General features: G+C 38.1%; 1 long non-coding RNA gene across 2 annotated transcripts; it reads right to left on the reverse strand.

Moving 5' to 3' along the window:
* Positions 1–913: 913 nt before the first annotated feature.
* LOC118026212 lies at positions 914–20882 on the reverse strand. Of its 2 annotated transcripts, none has more exons than XR_004683503.1 (2): positions 20125–20882; positions 914–1019 (listed from the first exon to the last, which is right to left on the reverse strand). It is a non-coding gene; the product is annotated as an uncharacterized LOC118026212 (long non-coding RNA). The 2 variants fall into 2 exon arrangements; XR_004683504.1 differs by having other exon boundaries at positions 19312–20882.
* Positions 20883–23705: the final 2823 nt, after the last annotated feature.

The raw sequence follows: 23705 nt of genomic DNA on the forward strand, positions 1-23705 counted from the left end.
GCATGACCATTTCCAATAAACTGACTAGGGCTTGATGATTTCAGCCCCTACACCTCTGGCCACAGAAACTGGCTCAGAGTTATGCACTTAATCCAAACTGAGACAATTAGGTAAGACATTAAGAAAAACTTCTACTGATTAGACTGGGAAGATGAGAATCCTAGTTGCCTATGGCCCTCTTACTCACCATGTGAAGAGAACCAGGAGAAGACTAAGGCCATGCAAAAATAAGCAGAGCCAAGTGGAGCCTGGGTGGCTCAGTCGACTGAACATCCGATTCTTGATTTCAGCTGAGGTTACGATCTCAGGGTTGTGAGATCAAGCCCCGAGTAGGGCTCCATGCTGGGCATGGAGACTGCTTCAGATTCTCTCTTTCCCTTTCCCTCTGCCCCTCCCCCACCCTCTATCTCTCTCATAAATAAATAAATAAGCAAGCAAGCAAGCAGAGCCAAAAGAGATAGTGTCCAAACAATATAATCCAACTTTACCTGAACCTACCGTACCTCTTGAATTCTCAATGACAAAACTAATACTTTCCTTTTGTTCTTCTTTTTCTTTGGCAAGTAAATTAGGTTTTTGCCTCTTCTAACCAACAGTCTTAACTAATATAAAATTAAAATCCCAATGGGATACTGTTAGAAGAAAATTATTCTAAAAATTAATAAAACAGTACACAAAATAATAGATTACAAAGTAGATGACACTAAAAGTGACCACATTATATTTATGCAACTTAGCTTATGATGGAGGAAACATCATAAATTAATGAAGGATAAAAAAAATACTGGGAAAATCAGTTATTTAAAAAAATAAAATAGAGCCTCATCTCATGTTCCCCAAAATTAATTGCCCAAAGTAGTCCAAATGAAGGAAAAAGACGTCAATACATACCTAGATTTTTTTCCAGCCACTGATGTCCTTCAATTAGTTGGTCAATTAAGGCAAAATAATGTGGAGCAGCTTCATCAGGCATAACCCAGACACCTGTCACAATTTCAAACTGACCATTCTGTAGCAAACTAGAGAGAAAATAAATATAGTTTACAATAACATATACAAGAAAAGTTCAAATAAAAGATTTAAAATAGTGTAAACATCAGGGACAGCCCTTAAGCAAGTATAACCATTACTTACATGAGTTACTAAAAAAGTTTTTTAAACCAGGGAATAAATTTCAACTTTGGGGCCCTGGTGATAAAACATCCTTAGTGAAGCGTGTGTATGTGACCCTTCCTTCCTAGGCAAAGCCTCTGCAGGTCACTTTGGAAGTTCCTTTTCATAAGGTTATAATCTCCCAGACAACTTCAAAGATCCTGATGTCAGGAGACACATCTGATTTATTTCTGAATCTTACAAAGCACCTAGCAAGGTGCTTTACTTGCAGTATGTCCTGAGTGTTTACTGGAGGGCTGTCGTTTTAAGCATGATATTTGTTTCAATATACCTATATTGAATATCAATATTCATTTTAGTCCTTCTGACAATGGTAAGTTAATCATGCAAACTACACAAAAGGAATAATAATAAAGGTAAAGCCAGTAAATAACATATGCCTCTGGGAATACAGAAAACATCATAAAGCACTTTGCTCCAGATTCAGTTAAAATGTGTCTATATAGTTTATTTTACATTACTGAGTGAAAAGCTCTAACATTACCATTATCTGTCCATTGGGTACTCCTTTGCCATAATGCCATACAAGGTAACTAGATTCCCCACCCCTGGAACAACTGAATTGTTACAAGAAGATCCCTTCCTCAAAAAAAAAAAAAAAAAACAAAATCGCAGACTATTAAAAATTTGAAGAAGTACCTGAGGAAGTATAGAGGTCAAGAATTTAAGCAAACACCTTAAATGCCATAGACTTGTCAGTCTGCAGTAAGATGGCTTGAGAAATTGTGTAGAATTCCAGAAAGAAAAGCAGCTTTAAAAAGGATACACATCACCGGATACCTACCCTGAACAGCCGAGTACCAAGCCAAATTTTGTTGAAGCAGCCCAGAGGCATAGAAGATAAACGTTTCCCTACAAAGCCTATAACAGAATCCACTACATTAACACAACATCTGATTTACTCAAACATATGCATAACCATACAACCAGTGAGAGAGTGGATAATGGACACAAATTTTAAAAATGAATGAATAATTCCTTGTATAAAATTTTTAAATGTTAATTTAATCCTGTATTGCCATGGGAATCACCAACTAACATAATTTCACATGGACACTATGATGGCTCATTATAGTGCCTAAAAAAACCCAAATGTGCAGTCAAACCTTAGATTCTCAGAGGCCCAAATCAAGAACTTAACAATATACAAACTGGGAATCTCCAAAAACAAAACAAAACAAAAAACCCACATTTCTTTAAGAACACAACTAAATCCAAGGCTATTTTATCCTATTCTTACTGTCAAACTGCTTCCAGTCAGTTCTCTTTCTTATCTTTCTGGTGATTGCCAGATTCAGCCACACTCTGGAGGCCTTGGCCCAGACCCAGCTCTTAAGTCTTATGACCAGTACGTGGAAGCCTGAGACGTCAGGACAGATCTGGGATTTAAACTCTGGCCATCAATATAGAAACGTGGCTCCTTATCTCAGCACTCCAGTAAAGACATCTTTTGGAAAATTTCAGAAATAAATTGGTCAAAACAAAGTCTTTGCTGCTTCTGAACAGTTAATAGAAATTACAGATTAAGAAGTCTAAAAATTAAAATTAAAAAAAAAAAAAACACTCCAATGATGGAATTTCTCATCTCAGTTTTATTTTGCTACATGATCCCTATCCCCAGGCATGAATGGACTCCAAGAAACAGCTAAGCAAGCAAAGAATCATACCTACTATATACATTAACTAATTTCCCCAGGTCCATTTGTAAACAGTCTATCCCTTCCTCCTCCCCATGATGCCCCAGATGTCTGTGATCAGTATTGAGTTCTTATTCGAATGCAGTGGTTATCTTAAAGACTGACTTGTCAATTTTGGGAAGGCATGAAAAGCCTCCCATGCATTAAAATGTTTTCCACGATCTTTTTTACCTACTTATTTTCTTCTCTCCTATTTTTCCCAAACTGATTGGTCCCAGGTGTCCTCATGTCTCAGCCCAAATAAAACCTGCCCAGAGAAGTCTCCCTGAGCACCCAACCTAAATCAGTTCTCCCACCATACTACCACACTCTCACACGATAGCGTTTATCACCAACCAGAATTACCTTGTTCCGTTTCCATGTATGTCTCCTCCCTCTCCCTCCTCAACCCCACCCACCATGAGAGCAGAATGTAAGCTCCCAGAGAGCAGGGACTAGCACCTGCTGTTTTTTTTTTTTTTTTTTAAGATTTTATTTATTTATTTGAGAGAGAGCACATGAGAGGGGGGAGGGTCAGAGGGAGAAGCAGACTCCCTGCCGAGCAGGGACCCCCCCCCCCATGCGGGACTCGATCCCGGGACTCCAGGATCATGACCTGAGCCGAAGGCAGTCGCTCAACCGACTGAGCCACCCAGGCGCCCTAGCACCTGCTGTTTTGCTCACTTATCCACACCCAGCACTGAGAAGTGTGTGTGGCATGTAAGGGGCACTCTGACAGTTGTGAGATAAATGATGAATGACTGAACGAGACTCTCGGCTCAAAGTCAGTATTGACAGAAAGTTTTAGATTAGATGAAGCTCACAGACATATGCAAAATAAACTGGACAGAAAGGGGCCAGGTGGAAAGGGGTCTGAACAATCTGGGTGTGAGGTGGTACGACCCAGAATATGAAAGTGGTGGGGCCCCCGGGTGGCTCAGTCAGATGAGTGTCCGTCTTCGGCTCAGGTCATGACCTCAGGGTCCTGGGATCAAGCACCGTGTCGGGCTCCCTGCTCATAGGGGAGTCTGCTTCTCCCTCTGCCCCTCTCCCATTGCTCCTGCTTGCTTGCTTGCTCTCTCTCTCTCAGAGAAATAAATAAAATCTTTTTAAAAAATATGAAAGTGGTAGGAAATATGGAAGAGGAAGGAGAGAAAGGAGGTGTCTCATGAAAAATCATCCATGGGAATTGGGCAATGACTGGCAATAGAACAAAGGACGAAAGCACGTATGTCTTGGGTGTTAATTCCTGGTGTCTAACGGCACCGTAGTGTGATACACACGGTGGAGGTGAGAAGGGAGGTCACTTTGGGATCATAAATATAAATTTGGATAAGCCTGTCCGATAGGATGGTGAGACACCCCAAAGGAGCTAACCAAAGATGAAAAGTTCAAGAAAAGAGGCTGATAGAAAAATTAAGCTTGGAGGGACTAAAACAAAGAGGAAACAGAGAAGCTAGGAGATGAGGAGAAAACAATCAAAAGGAGAGTCAAGGACCAAGCAGAAGGAAAATATAAAAGGAAATAGAGGCAATAAGAAATGTGAAAGATAAAAAAAATAAATCTGTGCAAACAGCCTGAAACATTCTAGAAAGCAGTAATGAGGTGCAACCTACACTCCCACTTGGTAAAAGGCATTTTTGCAGTTAAAAAGCTACCATGTAATTGCGACTTACTCAGAAAAGGACACATTGGTGGGCCAGAATATAAAGCTGAGAAATAATTTTTTTAAATATTTATATGATTAAAATAGCAAATTACATTACTGGAAAAGAATGGGATATAGTTTTATTTATAAAAGCTTCACTCAGAGGGATTTAAAACAAACTTGTAAGAAAGCCAAGTTATTATATCATATAAGCCAAAAGACTGATACTTTGAAAGAGCATGCTCATATAGGTTTTTAAGAAAAACTATATGAATAGGTCACAACAGGCATGAATGTCACAGTCGCAGGCCAGAAAGGACACAGGTTTTAGCTTTTCGTAGGATAGTGTCTCTAACCAAGCAGAAGAAAAACCAAACGGAAAAAAAAAAAAACAACAAAAAAACATGATATGAAGTACGAAGCAATATAACAATGACTAGACACCTGGCCAAACAATCAGGTTGGTGAGTACTCCTATCCCACTGAACTGCCTGGTTTTCCTAGTCTATACATAAGAATGGTGAAAACCAGATGATAAACTGGAAGACTCCTAGAGGCAGGAAGGTGTGGTCTTATATTAAATATTCACTGTGTTAGGCAAAAACACTCCCCAAAACCAAAACCAAACCAAACCAGAAACCCACACACAGCAGTTGCAGAAGAGAGAAGGGCACAAAATTCCCATGTATATGCCTGTATTCTAGAATATATGCAGTTAAGTATCTCATGAATGACAGAAAAACAAAAAAAGGTCCAAAGAAACACGAGGAAAACATTAACCTGATGATTGAGAAACACAGCAATGATCTTCATCATTTAGTAACAAGTACAAAAAGTAGAACTGCCAGTCTACAGAAACACCACCTCAGGAAAGACTTAGAAAAATATTTATAAGCAATAATAGAAAGGCTATGGTAGCCTACAAAAAGGTGGCTTTTTTATTTGTATATATATTATTTATATATAATATATAAAATAAATATATATTAAATATATATTATATATTAAGTATATATTATTTATATATTTATAAATTGCCACTGTTAGCAACATGATGAAAATAAAATTAAGACAGACCGCAACTGTATATTTGAGACTTTGATTTTTTTTTTTTTTTTTTTTAAATCAAGCAATGGGAAGTACCTACAGCTACAGAAAAAGTCACTTAGAATACAGGTGCTTCCAATGTCCATGCACTTAGTGCTCAACAAGCAAAACTGAGCTATCTCTCTGGCCCAGAGGAATACAAAATCGAAAAAGACATGCCCACTCCATCGGATCTATTCATCGTTTCTGCCAAGAGACTGGCTTCTGGCAAAATTTTTGCATGTACAATTTTCCTCGTATTTCCTAATAAACATGAGATCTAGAAACAAAAGTGAAAAGACAGGGAAAGGGAGGGAAAGAGAAGAATATAGACATACAGAAAATAGGAAACCAGGCACTAACTTCAACATTAACAACACTCCTGTTTCACTTTTTCAAATGGCTGACTTGTAACCACTGGTAACAGCATTACACATTTCTGTTTCTACTATTTCATTGCCTAGGAATTTGGTATAATAAGCTTAACAAAATAACCGATCAAAATTAGGCTTAGCATATCTGTCACAGCTCAATTTGCCTAAGATGCAGAATTTACACTTAAGAATGTCCTTGCTGACCACACGAAGCTGCAAATCATTTTCTCTGAGTGTCACTTTTTCCCCTCTGTAGACTCATCACACATTTGGAACTTGGTCACACATAGAAAGATAGACTCAAAGAGCTTTTTTCCCTAATGCGGAAATGGTTACAGATAACTTAGTAGTAAAAAATGCTTCATTTAGCCAGCTTCAAAGAACCACAAATTAATTTCACATGAGAAAACGAATTGAATTTGTAATCACACATCTGGGGAAATATGAAATAATATAAGATGATGTACAGGGATTCATTCTTAAATAAAAATTTAGTTACGTGGAAAATTCAAAAGATGAAGGCTCCCAACAAATCAATTAATAGCCTAAAAACATTTGCTTATCATGTGCCTGATTCATACGCCTTTCATGGGAAGTACCTAATATATGAGAACAAAAATAAAACCTGTTTTAAGACCCCTCATAGAATAGTAATTGGGGATATTCATCGTATACTTCTGAATATTGTTGACGCCTGTCTTTAAAACTATAGTACACGAGGGGGTGCCTGGGTGGCACAGCTGGCTGAGCATCTGACTTGGGTTTCAGCTCAGGTCATGATCTCAGGGTGGCGAGATCGAGACCCAGGTCAGGCTCTGATCTCAGTGCAGAGTCTACTACAGATTCTCTCTCTCTCCCCCTTCTTCTGCCCCTCCCCCTGCTCACACATTCTCTCTTTCTAAAATAAATTATATAAAGATTTAGAACATGAGGGACAGATGGCAAATGTGTTCTCTCATCATTCCTTCCTCACTTCATTCCAGCCACACTCCTTTCATTTCACTGTCCACGCGCTCTCTGCCTGGCATCTTTTCCCTCCCAACACCTGCCTCACCGGCTCTTGTGGATCCACCTGGAGCCTTTCCTAGCCACCACATCTCGTCTAAAGCTCAGCCACCTATACAGTTATCTGTCATAAAGCCCAAAACTTTCCTTTTATAACATTTATCACAAAACTTAATTACACACTATATGTTTACTGTCTTTCTCCCTCCATAGACTGTAAGCTCCGTGAGGGCAGAAGTCACACCTAGTTTCCTCACCATTTAACACTCAGGGTTCCTATTAAAAAGGATACCAATAACTCAAAAGACAAGTGAACAAAGAATATGCAGCATATATTTCAGAAATGATGGCCTCCCAAAAATGAAAAGAAATTTAGCCTCACTCATAAGGAAATGCAAATTAAAACTTCAAGATGTCACTTTTATTTATCATATTGGAAGATCAAAAAGTTGTGTAACATACTATGAGGTCAAAGATGTATGGAAATCGGTATTGTTACACATTTCTGGCAGTAACTATCAAATGTAAAATGCATATACACTTTTATACATGTTCATTCAAATTAAGTCAAAAAATAAAGTATAAAAATAAACAGAAGCATTATACACACTAAATATAAAGATACATTCCATGCATTCACAAAAGACCAGAAATAAAACTACATGGTCATCCACTGGGAAGAGTCAAAAAAAATAGATTTTTATACTGTCTTTAAAAAGAAGGGCTCTTATTTCCTGAAAGGTTCTCCAAGATATATTAAGATTGAAAAGCATGGTACAATATCCATTAGGATGGAAATTAGATTAAAAAAAAAAAAACAGCAAATAGGTGTCAAGGATGCAGAGCTATTGAACATTGTGGGTGGCAATGTAAAGGGGTACAGTTGCTGTGGAAAACATGAGGGGTCCTGCAAAAATTCAAACATAGAATTACTACATATCCAGCAATTCCACTTCTGGATATACACACAAAAGAATTAAAAGCTGGGACTTGAACAGATATTTGAACACCTATGTTCACAGCAGTATTATTCACAATAGCCAAAAGATAGAAACAACCCAAATGTCCAATGATGGATGAATGGATAAGTAAAATGTGGTATATTCATGCAATAAAATATCATTATTCAGCCTTAAAAAAGGAAGGGAATTCTGATACATGCTTCAGCATGGATGAACCCTGAAGACTTTGTGCTAAGTGAAATCAAAGCGAGACACGTATTATTCCATTCATATGAGGTACCTAAAGTAGTCAAACTTACAGAAACAGAAAGTAGAATGGTGATGCCAGAGGCAGGACGGGGAAGGTGAGTGGCAAGTTATTGTGTAACAGGTACGGTTACAGTTTGAGATCATGAAAAAGTTCTAGAGACAGATGATAGTTATGACTGCACAGCAATGTGAATGTACTTAATGCAATCAAATGGTACAAATAAAATCAGTAAGATGCTAAGTTTTACGTTATGAATATTTTACAATAAAAAAGACTCATTCAGAAAAAGATCAGCACAATGTGCGTGCCATGCTATCATTTGCATAATAAACATGTATTTGCACACAGGTATATGTGCATATGTTTTCCTGTATATCTATAATAGAGTTCACAGCAGCTGCATTCTGTGGGGAGAACTAGATGGCAAAGAGACAAGAGTGGTTCATCTCTTACCTTTCACTGTGTACCCTTTATACACTTGGGACTTACATTAACACATTAATTAAATGAAAAATTTTTTCTAAACTATAAATATTATACCGATTTCTCCTAAACATTGAAAACTAACATAGCTATAGCATAAAATAATCATGAAATGTTATTTAAGAATATTTCCAATATTAGATGGCTCAATTAATCTTTTTTTTTTTAAGATTTTATTGATGTGAGCGAGAGAGAGAGAAGGGGGGTAGAGAGCATGAGCGGGGGAAGAGGGAGAGGGAGAGGGAGAAGCAGACTCCCCACTGAGCAGGAAGCCTGACACGGGCCCAGGACCCTGGGATCATGACCCGAGGCGAAGGCAGATGCTTAACTGACTGAGCCACCCAAGGACCCCCATTTCTGTTAAGTTTTAATAAGAGGATATTCTTTATGCAAACTGGTGCAGTTTGCATAACAGTATGGAGTATCCTCAAAAAGTTAAAAATAGGACTACCCTACAACCCAGCACTGCACTAGGCATTTACCCAAAGGATACAAAAATACTAATTCAAAGGGATACATGCACCCCAAAGTTTACAGCACTATTATCAACAACAGCCAAATTATGGAAAGACCCTAAATGTCCATTGACTAATGGATAAAGCCGTCATATATATATGTATATATATACATAATGGAATATTAGCCATAAAAAAGAATGAAATCTGTCTCAAATAAATAAATAAAATCTTTAAAAAAAAAGAAAAAAGAAAACAAAAAAAAGAGGATCGTCTTTAAATATTTCACTGTATAGTGAATATTACTTCATTCTATCATTTTCCAAAACAAATTAATAAAATGCTCATTCATAATGAATCAAAATATATATGAGATTAAAGAATAAAATTCAAAAATTTATTCACTATCTTGCTATAAATGCATAAGGGGTTATGGTAGGCACAGTTTTTGACCTTCTTTTACTTAATACTATACCAATGCACACCGTTCCATGTTAATAAACAGACCTATCATCATGTTTATGGCTGTACTGTATTTAAAGGACTTTTGAGATATCAACACACAATACACGTGTGTTTGGTTTGATCAGTTTTGACAAGTGTTTATACCCCTGTAATCACCACCAAAAACAAGATATGGACTATTTCCATTAACTCAGAGAGTTCCTTCATGCCCCTTTCCAATTATCTCCCGCCTCAACTGCTCCAAAAAAGAAAGACATTCTTACTTCATTTCTATCATAATAGATAGGTTTAGCTACTCTTAGACTTCATAAAGTAAAATTACACAATATTTATTATTCTGTCAGGCTTTTTTTGCTTAACATGTTTATTAGATTCATCCATCTTACCATGTATTTCAGTAATTCATTCTTTTTCACTGCTGAGCAGTAATTCCACTGCACGAATATGCCTTTTTTCATCTATTATCTTGCTGATGGACATTTGAACTGTTTCCAGTGTGAAATCACCATGAAAATGTCTAAACAAGTCTTTTTGTGAGCATGTTTTTATTTCTCTTAGGTAAATTCCTAGCAGGGGGCTCCTAGGTCTCATTATGTATGTGTTACTTTGGAAAACTTTGGTGGCTTTTCAGAAAGCAATTGTCCCATTTTATATCCCCACTAGCAATATGAGAGTTCCAGTTGCTGCACATTCTTGTCAACTCTTGGTGTTGTCAGGCTTTTTGATTGTAGCTATTCTAAAGGGTTTGGGATAGAATCTTGTAGTAGTTATAATCTGCATCTCCTTGATGACCAGACATTAACCAGCCCGAGCACACACACCTTCCTCCTCACTGCTGAAGCCTCATAAACTTCTTCTGGGTGTTTGAACATGCCAAGCTCTTGCTAATAATCCCTGGCCCATAATCACAATTCTGCTCTCATAACCTGGAATTCCTTCCCCACCCCCTACGTAACTGGCTAATTATAACCCCTTTCAGGTTTCAGCCTGAATACCACCTGCTTCAGGAAGCCTCCCAAGACACCCTTCTTGCTTCCATAGAAGCAAACACTTTATTGTGATACTATGTTTTTTTCCCTTATTTTATTATTTTATTTATTTTTATTTTTTATTTTATTATGTTATGTTAATCACCAAAATTACATCATTAGTTTTTGATGTAGTGTTCCATGATTCATTGTTTGCATGTAACACCCGGTGCTCCATTTAGTACGTGCCCTCTTTAATACCCATCACCAGGCTAACACATCCCCCCACCTCGCTCCCCCCTAGAACCCTCAGTTTGTTTCTCAGAGTCCATAGTCTCTCATGGTTCATCTCCCCCTACGGTTTCCCCCCTTCATTTTTCCCTTCCTGCTTTTTTTTTTTTTTAAACATACAATGTATTATTTGTTAGAGGTACAGCTCTGTGATTCAACAGTCTTACACAATTCACAGCACTCACCATAGCACATACATCCCCAATGTCTATCACCCAGCCACTCCATCCCTCCCACCCCCCACTACTCCAGCAACCCTCAGTTTGTTTCCTGAGATTAAGAATTCCTCATATCAGTGAGATCATATAATTATCTTTCTCTGATTGACTTATTTCGCTTAGCATAATACCCTCCGGTTCCATCCACGTCATTGCGAATGGCAAGATCTCATTCCTTTTGATGGCTGCATAATATTCCATTGTATATATATACACCACTTCTTTATCCATTCATCTGTCGATGGACATCTTGACTCTTGCCACAGTTTGGCTATTGTGGACACTGCTGCTATAAACACTGGGGTGCACGTACCCCTTTGGATCCCTACATTCGTATCTTTGGGGTAAATACCCAACAGTGCAATTGCTGGGTCATAAGGCAGCTCTATTTTCAACTTTTTGAGGAACCTCCATACTGTTTTCCAGAGTGGCTGCACCAGCTTGCATTCCCACCAACAGTGTAGGAGGGTTCCCTTTCTCCACATCTCCTCCAACATCTGTCGTTTCCTGACTTGTTAATTTTAGCCATTCTGACTGGTGTGAAGTGGTATCTCATTGAGGTTTTGATTTGGATTTCCCTGATGCCAAGCAATGTTGAGCATTTTTTCATGTGTCTGTTGGCCATCTGGATATCTTCTTTGGAAAAATGTCTGTTCATGTCTTCTGCCCATTTCTTGACTGGATCATTTGTTCTTTGGGTGTTGAGTTTGATAAGTTCTTTATACATTTTGGATACTAGCCCTTTATCTGATATGTCATTTGCAAATATCTTTTCCCATTCTGTTGGTTGTCTTTTGGTTTTGTTGACTGTTTCTTTTGCTACTATCAGGTCTGTCTTCCTCATCTCCTGTATCCCCGGAGTCTAGCACAGTATTTGTTGAATGAATGATGGAGTAAATAAGGGAAGGCTTCAGAAATAAGGTAATATTTCAGCTGAGTCTTGAAAAATGAATAAGACTGAGATTATCCATTGCACAAAAGGAAAAAAAAAATTCTAAGCTCAACTCATGGGCAAATTCCTAAACAAGAAATAACATGTGTCTGAGGACACCCACGCAGCTCAGCAGGGCTAAGAATAGACTGTGAGGCAGGAAGTGATCAGAGGGAAGGATGGACAAGTAGGGAGGAATCAGAGCAAGAGCCAGTGTGTGCCAGACAAGAGATGGGTCTGTACCTTTTGACACTGAAGCATCACTGAAGTGTTTTAAAGTCAAGAAGTGACATGTACAGAATGATACATTAGAAACCTAACTCTGTGGGAGAAATGGAGGACACCTGGAAGAGACAGAGCTAGACACAGGAAGACCAGCTGGAGGTTTTCATAATAGCAGGAAACACAGAGTAATGGGCCTGGAACTGGGGTCCAGAGCACAGAAATACTAAAGAGGAGTAAGTGACAAGGCTTAGGGGACTGACTGGATTTGGCCTGAATGGCAGATGGAAAAGGCAGAGCACACAATACTTAACAGCACTGATTCTGGGGCCAGGCTGCCTGGCTCTGGTCTTCATGACCTATTCACTAGCTGGAGAATCTTAGGTGCGTTCCTTTACACCCCTGCCTCAGTTTCCTCATAAGGAAACTCAACTCATCTTAACTCCTAAGAAAGCTATAGGACTGACTGGATAAATACATGTAAGTACTTACAACATGCCTGGTATACGTTAAGCACTCAGGAAGTGTTAGCTGTTACTATTGTCATTAAATAGGGAAAAAAGAAGTTGAGGTTGGCACTCTAGATCTGGAAGCAGCCCAAACACCTAGTAATTAAAATAACAGTGTGGATGAGCCTGCAGGATGAAGAGGAGAAGCAAGGGGTACGACCCCACAGGCGAGAAAGGGACATGGAGGAAGTGAGCAGAGGAGGAAATTGAGGGGATGAAAAAGGCATGCTCAGCAAGGCAGGAAGAGAAACAGGAGACAAACAGCTCTGGGTCAGAGAAGACAAAAAAGAAAGAATTTCAAGGACAGTGAAGTGGTCAGTGTTGATGCTGCAAAGAAAGCCTTCAGGGGGACGGCGCCAACATCCAGTGGATGGAGCAGCTGAGAAGTCCCTCATGGCTTGTGCCAGTATCCATGAGGTAGACAGAAGCCAGCAGCCGAAGTGGCTGAGGGGTGGAAGCTGCACAAAGCTGCCTCATTGGAAATAAACTGGGAGTGGAGGAAGTGGGGTGAAATACATACTTCTTCAAATACACATATGCTGCTGCTTCAACTATGAGAACTAAAATTATTTTAGACACCGGTGAATTGCTTTGATTCCTTTGATTAAATGCTATGTATCTTTAGCCTCTAAACTCAATCCAAATCTGCAATTTACTCTGAACATCACAAGACACACTGTAACTTCTTATTGCTCTGCAAATTTCACAGCAGCCTTCGGTCAAGTACCGTAAAATTTGACCTGTATAAAATGTATAATAAATTAACCTGTATGAGAACTTTAAAAGTACATTTTTATAGTGAAACCTGAAATGCACATCAATAAGTTTGGATTTGTATTATTTAAGAAAGTGATCTCAACCATTTCTCTGATTTCTTTTTTTTTTAAAAAGATTTTATTTATTTATTTGACAGAGAGATAGTGAGAGAGCACAAGCAGGGGGAGCGGCAGGCAGGCAGAGGGAGAGGGAGAAGCAGGCTCTCCACTGAGCAGGGAGCCGGATGTGGGGCTCGATCCCAGGACCCCAGGATCATGACCTGAGCCGAAGGCAGCCGCTTAACCAACTGAGCCACCCAGGTGCCCCCATTTCTCTGATTTCAATAAGCAAACAGATAGTTAAGAAAATAGGGTACAAGGTTCACTTAAATATAAACCTAAGAAAAAAGATGTAAGAGAATGACAGATTAGAAATTTTCCATTCTTGGGGCACCTGAGTGGCTCAGTCTGTTAAACATCTGCCTTCAGCTCAGTCATGATCCTGGGGTCCTGGGATCAAGTCCCACATTGGGCTCCCTGCTCAACGGGGAGCCTGCTTCTCCCTCTCCTTCTGCCCCTTCCCCCTTCCAGCTAGTGCTCTCTCTCTCATGCATGCGCTCTCTCTCAAACAAATAATCTTAAAAAAAAAAAAAAAAAAAAAAGATTGTGCATTCTTGGCAAAGCAATGAAACCCAGCAATGTGTTGAAGATAAAATATTTTCATTAACCATCACTTCAATAACCATTCACTGATGATACCTTTCCTCCCCACACACATATGAAGCCTTATTTCATACCAAAATATCCACACAGAAGCTGGTCAAGACTTCGGTGAACACAAACTGTTCTAGGTTCCAACAACTCATTAAGCTTCTTCACTGAACACCAGTCTCAACAGCAAGAGCACATGCACCGTAAAAACTGTTTCAGTGTCTCAGTGCCCAGAGAGAAAAAAATAAGTATGTAATATGCTGGGTGCTAGTCAAAAGAAATGCTAAGGTTAATGTTTCAGCTGCTTGATTCTGAATAAGGATTCACATTTTGATGTATTATAAACATCATGCAGTATTTAACTGCATTTAGCTGAAGAATATTCAAATATGAAGCCTAAAAAGTAAAAAGAATGTTAACATCCTAGTCATTTTCAAAAATAAAACAAGCCTAGACAGAAAATGTGTTGATTATTTAATGGGAGGAAGTTTCTTTTAAATCCACTGGATATGTGTTACAAGTAGGCACCATGACTATAATTGATTAAATTACTTTGAATCACACACACACACACACACACACACACACAAAAGGCTAGATGTTGTTTGCATGGATCTCCCTTTAGTTAACTAGATTCTCATTTTTAAAAGCTTATAGAGCTGAAGACTGCTGCCACAGGGGGTGAGAATCAAACAAGTCACTGCTAGAATAGATTATGGGGATCATTTGAGTTATGTTTCTGTTAAGTTCCCACAATCAATTGGTATTCTTCAGGGACAATAAAAGCTTACATGGAACTCTGCTGGAATTAACAGGTTCTGTTCTGCAATAGATAGCTTGCAAATTTAGGTACAGACATAGAATCCATAGACTCATCTTCAAAAAGGAAAAAATAAGCCACTGCATAAGCATTATACTAGCAGTCAAAAAAATTCTGTCAGTTAACACCACTTAGTACAAGCTCAGAATTTTAAATACTGAAAGCACACCTGTACATCTATTAATTTTTCCCCAAAACATACATTTAGGCAAGAAATACTAAGAATGTTATGTTTAAGTAAGTAGGGGAAAAAATGCTATGACCCTAATTCCACAGATAAATGTAATAAGTGAATAAAAGTGTATGATGATGCCAAGAAGGGAGAAAACTCTGACAAAGCTTGACCAGAAACAAAATTCATTTGCCTTAACTTTGCTATAAAAAACAATGTTTTCTTTGGGACTCCTAGGTGGCTCAATCAGTTAAGCGTCTGACTTTGGTTCAGGTCATGATCTCAGGGTTCTGGGATTGAGCTTGTCAGGCTCCCCACTCAGCAGAGGGGTCTGCTTGTCCCTCTCCCTCTGCCCCTCCATTTGTGCTCTATCTCTCCCTCAAATAAATATAAAATCTTAAAACAAAACAAAACAAAAAGAACAAACAAACAAAAACAATATTTTCTTCAAGCAAAATGGTATCATCAAGATCAGGCCTATATTCCAGAATATTTCCCACTGCCAAAATAGCATCTGTCAAAAGAAGTTTAAGACAATGAATTGAGCATTAGATTCTCATTTGTATTCCCACTCCTTACCACATCTTACCATTTTCTATCCTTAATCTTAGGTTGAATCCCATGAAATTGATATTTTTGTACATCAAAAATGGTGAAATACCGGCAATTTCATACAGCTCAACGTAAGTAAAATGGCCAACAGAGCAGAAAAAGGGAGAGAGATATGCACCCAGCTAGAATAAGGAGAAGGGGACTATCCTCATGCTATAAAATTGGCGGCGGTTCTGACAGATACTACACAGATGAAACTAAAATAATTCAAGTACTGACTTGCCATCATCCTACAAGAAAAATCAACATGGAGTCTCAAATCATAAAGAGAAAGGACTCTGAGAGATTTGGGCAACAGCCCCTAATTTGGAGGGCCAAGGACTGAAGCAAAGCTATATCTTGGGACAGACACTAATCACTATCTCCATACTTCAACCTGAGGGCTCTTTGAGAGCTCATCCTACAGAGAAGCCTCTCAACCCCAAGGTCCTTACTGCTGCAGAGGGTAGCTCCCTAATGCAGCCATCCTGGGAGGAAACAAGCATGGCCTCACCTTACGAAAAGCAGCAGGCAGCAAGCCCACTTTCCTTCGGAGGTAGCTGGACTCTAGTCTCCTATACTCTTGTGAAGCAGGACCTTCAGACAGGCCAAAGCTCTTACTTGGCTTACACGTCACAAAAGAGAAAGCTGAATGGAGAAAGCTAATCCTGGCCTCCGCAGCTTCACCCAGCAGAGAACAAACACTTCATAAATCTCCCCATCTTCCCACAGCCCCAGCTACTCTCTTCCCCTCGGCCACTCCTTTTCATGACAGGGACATATTCTCCAGCTGCTGGGTCCCTGATGCTCATGCAATCTTTCAGAATCCAGCTCTCCAACAAAGGATCTGAGGGGGAATAGATCAGCTAGCTTTCTTGTTTGCCAACAACACCTGCCGACTCCAGAGAGGAAATGCACTGGGAGACTCTCCTGGACACACAAAACTGAGGACTATAAGTCCAAGCTTAACGAAGGGCTGGAAGAAAATGAGAGGACATGCTACAGGGATCACAGGGACCATGTCCCAGGACAGGAAGAGTCTTATGAACGCACCAGGGCTGTGAGGGATGACCTGCAACCTTCCCTCTACGTCTGCCTCCCTTGCTTCCTTTTGTCCACCCTCGTTTCACTTTCTAACGACTCAGAATGCTGGGCAGTAATACACTGATTAGCCGAGCTCAGGTCATAGCTGGCCTGTCTGACCTGAGGCAGGAAGATGGAGGATCTGACATGTGTGAGAGGCCATTTCCCAAAAGGAAACCAGGGGGAATGGACGCTGGCCAGTCAATATGAACTAACACCCACAACAAGGAAACAAAGTATTTAGTTAGAACAGGAAGGAATTGAGGCCAGTTACACTCTCTGTTTTGGGACAAATTCTAGGTGTATATACATCTGTTATTGTTCAAGGATGAATAAAAAGGACAAAAATACTTGGACTTACAGGGTACCATATAAAGAATGCAGAACTGAGGGGTAAAAAACAAACAAGCAAACAAAAACAGTTAAAACCAAAGCCAGAAAAGAACATGTTTCATACCCTCAAAGAACTGAATCTGAAGTGGGGGAAAAAAAGAACCCTTAAGAAAAATCTTTAAGAAAATCTTTAAAACCCTTAAGAAAAATCTCCCAAACACAGTAAATATAACAAAGAAATCAAAAATGCATGTGGAAAAGTGAGACTCAATAACTAGAAAATTTAATCCCCAGAGAAAATAAAAACAGTATATAGTAAGGGCAGAACACATAAGCCGAAGATATGTTTGAATTGACAGATGGAAAGTTTAATAATAAGTTATACCTAGATACACGGTCAAAATTTAGAATTTCATGGATAAAATTTTAAAAATCCTAAAAATGTCTGAGCGGGGAAGTGGAGGGGAAGGTTATCTTCACTGAAGCAATACATTAAAAAGCTTTTTTAAGAAAGAAAGCATATATTTTACAGTTAAATTCTTTTATTAAAAGAAAAAAAAAAAGGATGACTTCGGAACTAAAGTTCTACACTGAGTGTCCAAGAGAAAGACTCAAAGTGACAAAAACTAAAATAACAAGAGCTTTTAATATTTATTAAGGACTTAAAATATGCCAGGCATTGGGCTAAGCATTTATTTGTATTCATTCAATCTTCATAAAAACCAAATAAAATAGGTCCCAATATTATCCTCACTAGACAAAGAAAATGAGACACAGAGAGGTTAGATAATTTGCCCAAAGTTCACACAATAGATGGGAGTTGCCAGAATTTGAACCCAGGTAGCCTCATTCCAGGGCCTAACCATTTGAACTACTGTTCTAAATGAATTCCCTCTAATGTAAAAAGGGCACAGAGATCAGGCAAATCCAAACAAACTACAAGTGAGTGGTAGTTATAGTAATTTTAGTTATTAAAAGGAGAAAAGATAATTATTTGTCAGTGATGAGAGTTAGAATTTATGATCAAGAAAAAGAAATACTCAGCTCACGAGTACCCAAACCTCGTCGCTCTTGCCCCATTGGAGATATCCATTGGGGCAGTTGCAGAATGCATGACCGAATGAGCTAGTAAGCAAAGATCGGGCACAAACCCTTATGTACTAAATTTAAAAAGTAATAAAATCCCTAAAAATAAAAGGGAGCTGACAGGGGAACAGTGGCAAAAAAAATAGGTATAGTCATTTCTGCTATAAATGCTTGTTTCAAAAACAAAAATTTATTCCAAAGTGAATGATTATATCAGGGAGCAAATTTTGTATTGCTTAAGTGAAATTTTGTCCCTGAGAAACAGAAGTGAAGAAGGCAGAAAACTGCACCCAGTTGAACCCAGCCACATAGGGATACACAAGACACACACACACCCACACACCCACACACACACACACACACCCTCCAAGGTCTACCAGCTACTTCAATTCACTCTCTGTGTTCACAATCATCCACATATGCCAAAAAACTTCCTGTCAGATTTCAGATAACCCACTTTCTACCATTTTGCACTAACTCAAAATCTGTACTCTTTCTGACATCCACGTCTACAAGTATAAACTTCAGGTCTTTTATTGTAGCATTTATGTTATTTCTAACCACCTAACATACATAAATCTCTACCAGCATCTTTATTAGGTTCCCATCTCTTCTGTGTGTGTGCGTGCGTGTGTGTGTGTATCACTAGCAAAGTTTTTGAATGCTGTGCCCTATCAAGAAAAAAAAAAAAAAGGTCTGATGGATAATGATGGAAAACCAAATCCCTCCAAATTATCTTTAAATTAGTTTGTGTCAATTTCCATCAAAATCCTTTTCTTTTTTGATACGGTAGGAAGAATTTAACAAATTAATTCTAAAGCTCCTTGGGAAAATTAAGTGGTCACTCATTAAAAGAATTTTTCAGCAAAGAAAGACAAAGGGAGATTTAAATTGCCCATTAATGAAACAGATCTTAAAGCCACGACAATCAGAGTCAAGCAGAAAAGTCCATGAAAGAGGTCAGAAAACCCAGAAATCAATGCATATTTAAATACAACAAAGATGGCACTTCAAATAAGTAGGAAAAAAAAACAGACAATTTACATCTTAGGGCAGCAGCAGAGCACAGCATGGGAGGGAAGAGCCTGTGGGGCTGGACAGGCGGCCCCGGATGGCACGCCAGCGAGGCGCGTCCCAGCTGGGTGACCCCGGACAACCAGTGTCTTTATCTGTAAAACGAGGACAGTCATTGTACCTACTTCACAGGACTGCTGCGAGGATTATCAGTTATCATTTGTGAAGTGCTCAGAACAGGCATTAAAACAGTAAGTGCTATATATGTGATATTAAATAAATAAAAGAAAGCAATTCATGCTATGATAATCCTTAAACTCTTGGGAGCAGAAGGGAGGGACACATAGGGAACAGATTCTCTCATCATACCACACTGAGAAAATATGCAACATTATCAGTAATCAAAAATCCAAATTAAAATATTTCAACCATCGAATTGGTCAAAGTTTTAGAAAAAAATTATACTGGTGGCCAAGTAGGCAGAGACATTGGTACAATTCTATATGGAAGATAGAAGAATACTCTGAAACAATCTTTCCAAGGGTCACTTTGATTATATGCTTCAAAAACCATTTAAAATATTAAGCCCCTTTGACCTAATAATTCAATCTCCGGGACAAAGTTGGAACATAAGGACTTCAACAGAAAAGTTTCAAGTCACTTTTTCAGAGATGAACTAGAATCAGGGAAAAAAGGATGTGAAGAAATATTTTAGTTTCAGATATAAGGCTAAGAATTTTTACCTTCTAAAAATTCAAGTCTTGTTTCACTGTATAATTAATGTTTAATATTACCAAATTGCAAAAACAAAAAAATAAACAAAAAAACAGTTTTAAAACAAACCTTTTAACAGCATCCTTCTTCGGCTTATCTATAGTATCCCACCACTTTGAAAGGTAAGAAATCTCAGACCACATAAATTTTCTCCGTGAGTCTTCTTTCAGCTTGATGACCATGTTATTAAAAATATACTGAGTCATCTCTCTAAAGTAGTCATCAAAAGTCTTCAACCAACCTAAATCAAGACACAAATATACAACAAAGGTCTGATTCATATGTCTGACTTCAACTCAGTCACATTCCATTGCATCACCTTTGGATACCCTTAGATGTTTCATTCATATTAAGACACATTTAAAAATTTCAGAAATGTTTCAAGTGGTGAAATTCCATTTCAATGGATACGAAACTCAAAAAGTCACTAATGACAAAACACTCTGAAAACTGCACAAATTCAGATAGAAATGAGGGAAAAAATGAGAAAAATGACCTGAGGCCCAAAAGCATTTATTTATGCTTAGTAATTATAGTATTGAATTCAATTATTTATAATTTATCTCTAATTTAAGGAATTTGCTTTAATTCTAAAAATCTGAACAGCGTTAACAAGCTGGCAGTACTACTCATAATGTAATGAAAACTGTATCCCTTCATACCACATCTGAAACTCCCTACCCATTTTAGTAAGTTAAATTAAGAAAAAGAAAAGTATAAACTATATCTAAAAGTCAGCAGCAAAGCAGTAAGGTAATTAATAGCACTATTATGAATACAGAGAAGTAGAATTCTGCCAAGAACGGGCATTAGTTTCCAAAGGCTGTAAATTATTCCGTTTTTTGGAAGCACAAACTGATACTAATCAAACAACACAAGTGTATATACATGTATGTCAAGTCTTTTTCAAAAGAAAATTGTAGATACTGAGGACTTAGTTCTCAGACTTTTCTCAAATATCCTGGAAGTTTTATCTAAAGATATTTGCAATTTCACTATAAAGAAACATCTTTTTATAAGATTCTATTTATTTGACAGAGAGAGAGAAAGAGAGCACAAGCAGGGGGAGTGGCAGGCAGAGGGAGAAGCAGACGCCCCGCTGAACAGGGAGCCTGACACGGGACTCGAATCCAGGACCCTGGGATCATGACCTGAGCTGAAGGCAGACGCTTAACTGACTGAGCCACCCAGGTGCCCCATCCCTATAAAGAAACATTTTTAACAAGACCCATAGGTCCAAGCATAGCCCTATCTGGCAGAGCATTAAAGCAACATGATGAGCTGCTGAGGCAAAATCATACCCAGCTATCTATTGGCCACGTGGACCTTCCAAAGAACAACCTCTTATCCATGAAATCTTATAGAGAGATAGGAGTTTCTATACATCCAGGCTAAACTACTGCTCTATTTTTTCCAAACCTCAAACATGTGGGTAGACTAAACTATTAAGGGGTCAACTGGTTAGTTCTTTTGTTTATAATTAATATCTGAAATATACTGTATTAGCTGGAAGATAATAAAATGTGCTAGGGCAGAGAAGACAATGCAACTATTTTGACAATGTAAATATGAGCTTCTGAAAAGGGCACTGACACTCTGTATTTCTCCCTTTTGCTTTAACTAAAATCTATTCATTCATTCCATAGTTATTTAGTGAGCATGTACAAAGCAACAGGTATGAAGCCAGAAGCCAAAGAGGAATTCAGTGTAAAATATTCTTTACGAGGACTTTCTTGATCTGGGACACCTTTAAGTTATTTTTAAAGTCACCAAAGAATACTACATGGATAGTTTAACTTTTCCATGTTTAAATAAAAAGCCTATATATGTAGAAAATTCAAAGATAGCTCATGAAATAGTGGTTTGCAAAGAATCCCATCTTGCTTGGCAAAGGTACAAACTTGGGACTCCTGCCCCAGACCGCAAAGCCAAGATCCACATCTGGATTCCCAAGGACAAGCAAAGAAAAGCCAACCTACCGCTAGCATGCTCCAACTCGCTGCTAATGCTGACCATGCCAACATCCAAGACAAAAAAACATCAAGTGCTCAGACCAGAGTCCAGGATATAACACAGGACTTGATAAATGTTAGTTGCTATTATTATTATCACCTTCATCAGTCTTTAATGGACCCTTCCCCATCTCTACAATCAAAACAGGTAAAAGAGGAAATAAAAGATATTTCTAACAACTAAATTTTGAAAAGGGCACATTTATTTAAAACATTTAAATAAACTGTTCCACATCTTAAACATATTGGTAACCCAAAACTTTGGTTTGCAAAGAATTCATTCTATGCCCCTATTAAGGGCTGAATTGTGTCCCCTCAAAATTCCTATGTTGAAATCCTAAACCTCAATACCTCAGAATGCAACTGTATCTGGAGACAGGGTCTTTCAAGAGGTGATTAAGGTATAATAAGGTCATGAAGGTGGGCCCTAATCCAATATGTCCTTACAAGAAAAAGCAATTAGGACACAGACATACACAGAGGGAAGACCATGCGAAGACAGAGGGCTATCTGCAAGCCAAGATGAGAGGCCTTCAGAAGAAACCAACACTGCTGACACCTTGATTTTGGACTTGCAGCTTCCATAACTGTAAGGAAATAAATTTCTGTTGCTTAAGCCACCCAGTCTGTAGTACTTTGGGATGGCAACCCTAGCAAACTAATTTAGCCCTAGAAAAAATCAGTGTTATTACCATCCGAAAAACAAAGATTGCACTGTGGGGAGAATTTATTTTACCAAGGACCATTATAATATTTAATTTAACATGTATCTACCTCCATATTGCAAGACTGAGCTAAAATCAAATGTTTGGAAGTGACCTCTCCTTCTGCATCATGCTCTTATTATACATGTGCAGTGAGGACCATGTAAATTCCTGAAATGGCTCTGTGCAAATTATTGTCTTTAAGACATCACACATAGGTGTTTTACCTAAATTTTAACAAAGGTCAAAACTAAGCCCTAATTATTTGGCTATTAACTCAATAAAAGAAAAGAGCTATTAACAATGGAATGACTCCAAAATTAATTTAATAATAAAACTCTAGTAATCTAGCATAGAAAGCAAATTTAGAAGAAACTGTCTTTATGAAGCTGAATAAGTAACAGGGTTTTTTTTCTTTTTTAAGTACAATTACTTGTTTTCATCAGTTATAATTTGTTATTAGCTAAGACCCTTTCAAAGAATAGTTTATCATAGGAGTTTTCATAAAGAAATCACAGTGACTGATTAATCCATGTTGCCTTCAACACTTCATTTGCCCTTCAACAATCATGCAGAAAATATGTCAAAGATATTTACGTGAGCCAAAATACATGCTGAGATGTCAACTTAAAAGCCTTCCATAAAACTCATCTATAATAGATACTAATATCACTACAATATAACACAATTAATGAAGAATGAACTAAAAGATAGCCTCTTGCAGCTTTCAATATGGAGTAATATAACAGTAAATTAGCTTTTATTGCTCTTATACAATAATCAAGTATTCCCTTTTACACTGAATTGGCTCTTTCTTTTCCTCAATTACTGTAAAACTACAATTGTATATTAACATAAGACCAATCAGAAAGACCAATCATAAAAACTATTTTATGAAAAGTTGTATGGGATGATTTTTTGTGACATAAAATTA

This window comes from Mirounga leonina, unplaced genomic scaffold (genome assembly GCF_011800145.1).
Source record: "Mirounga leonina isolate KUSES-001 unplaced genomic scaffold, KU_Mleo_1.0 Mir_223307, whole genome shotgun sequence".
Lineage (NCBI taxonomy): Eukaryota > Metazoa > Chordata > Mammalia > Carnivora > Phocidae > Mirounga > Mirounga leonina.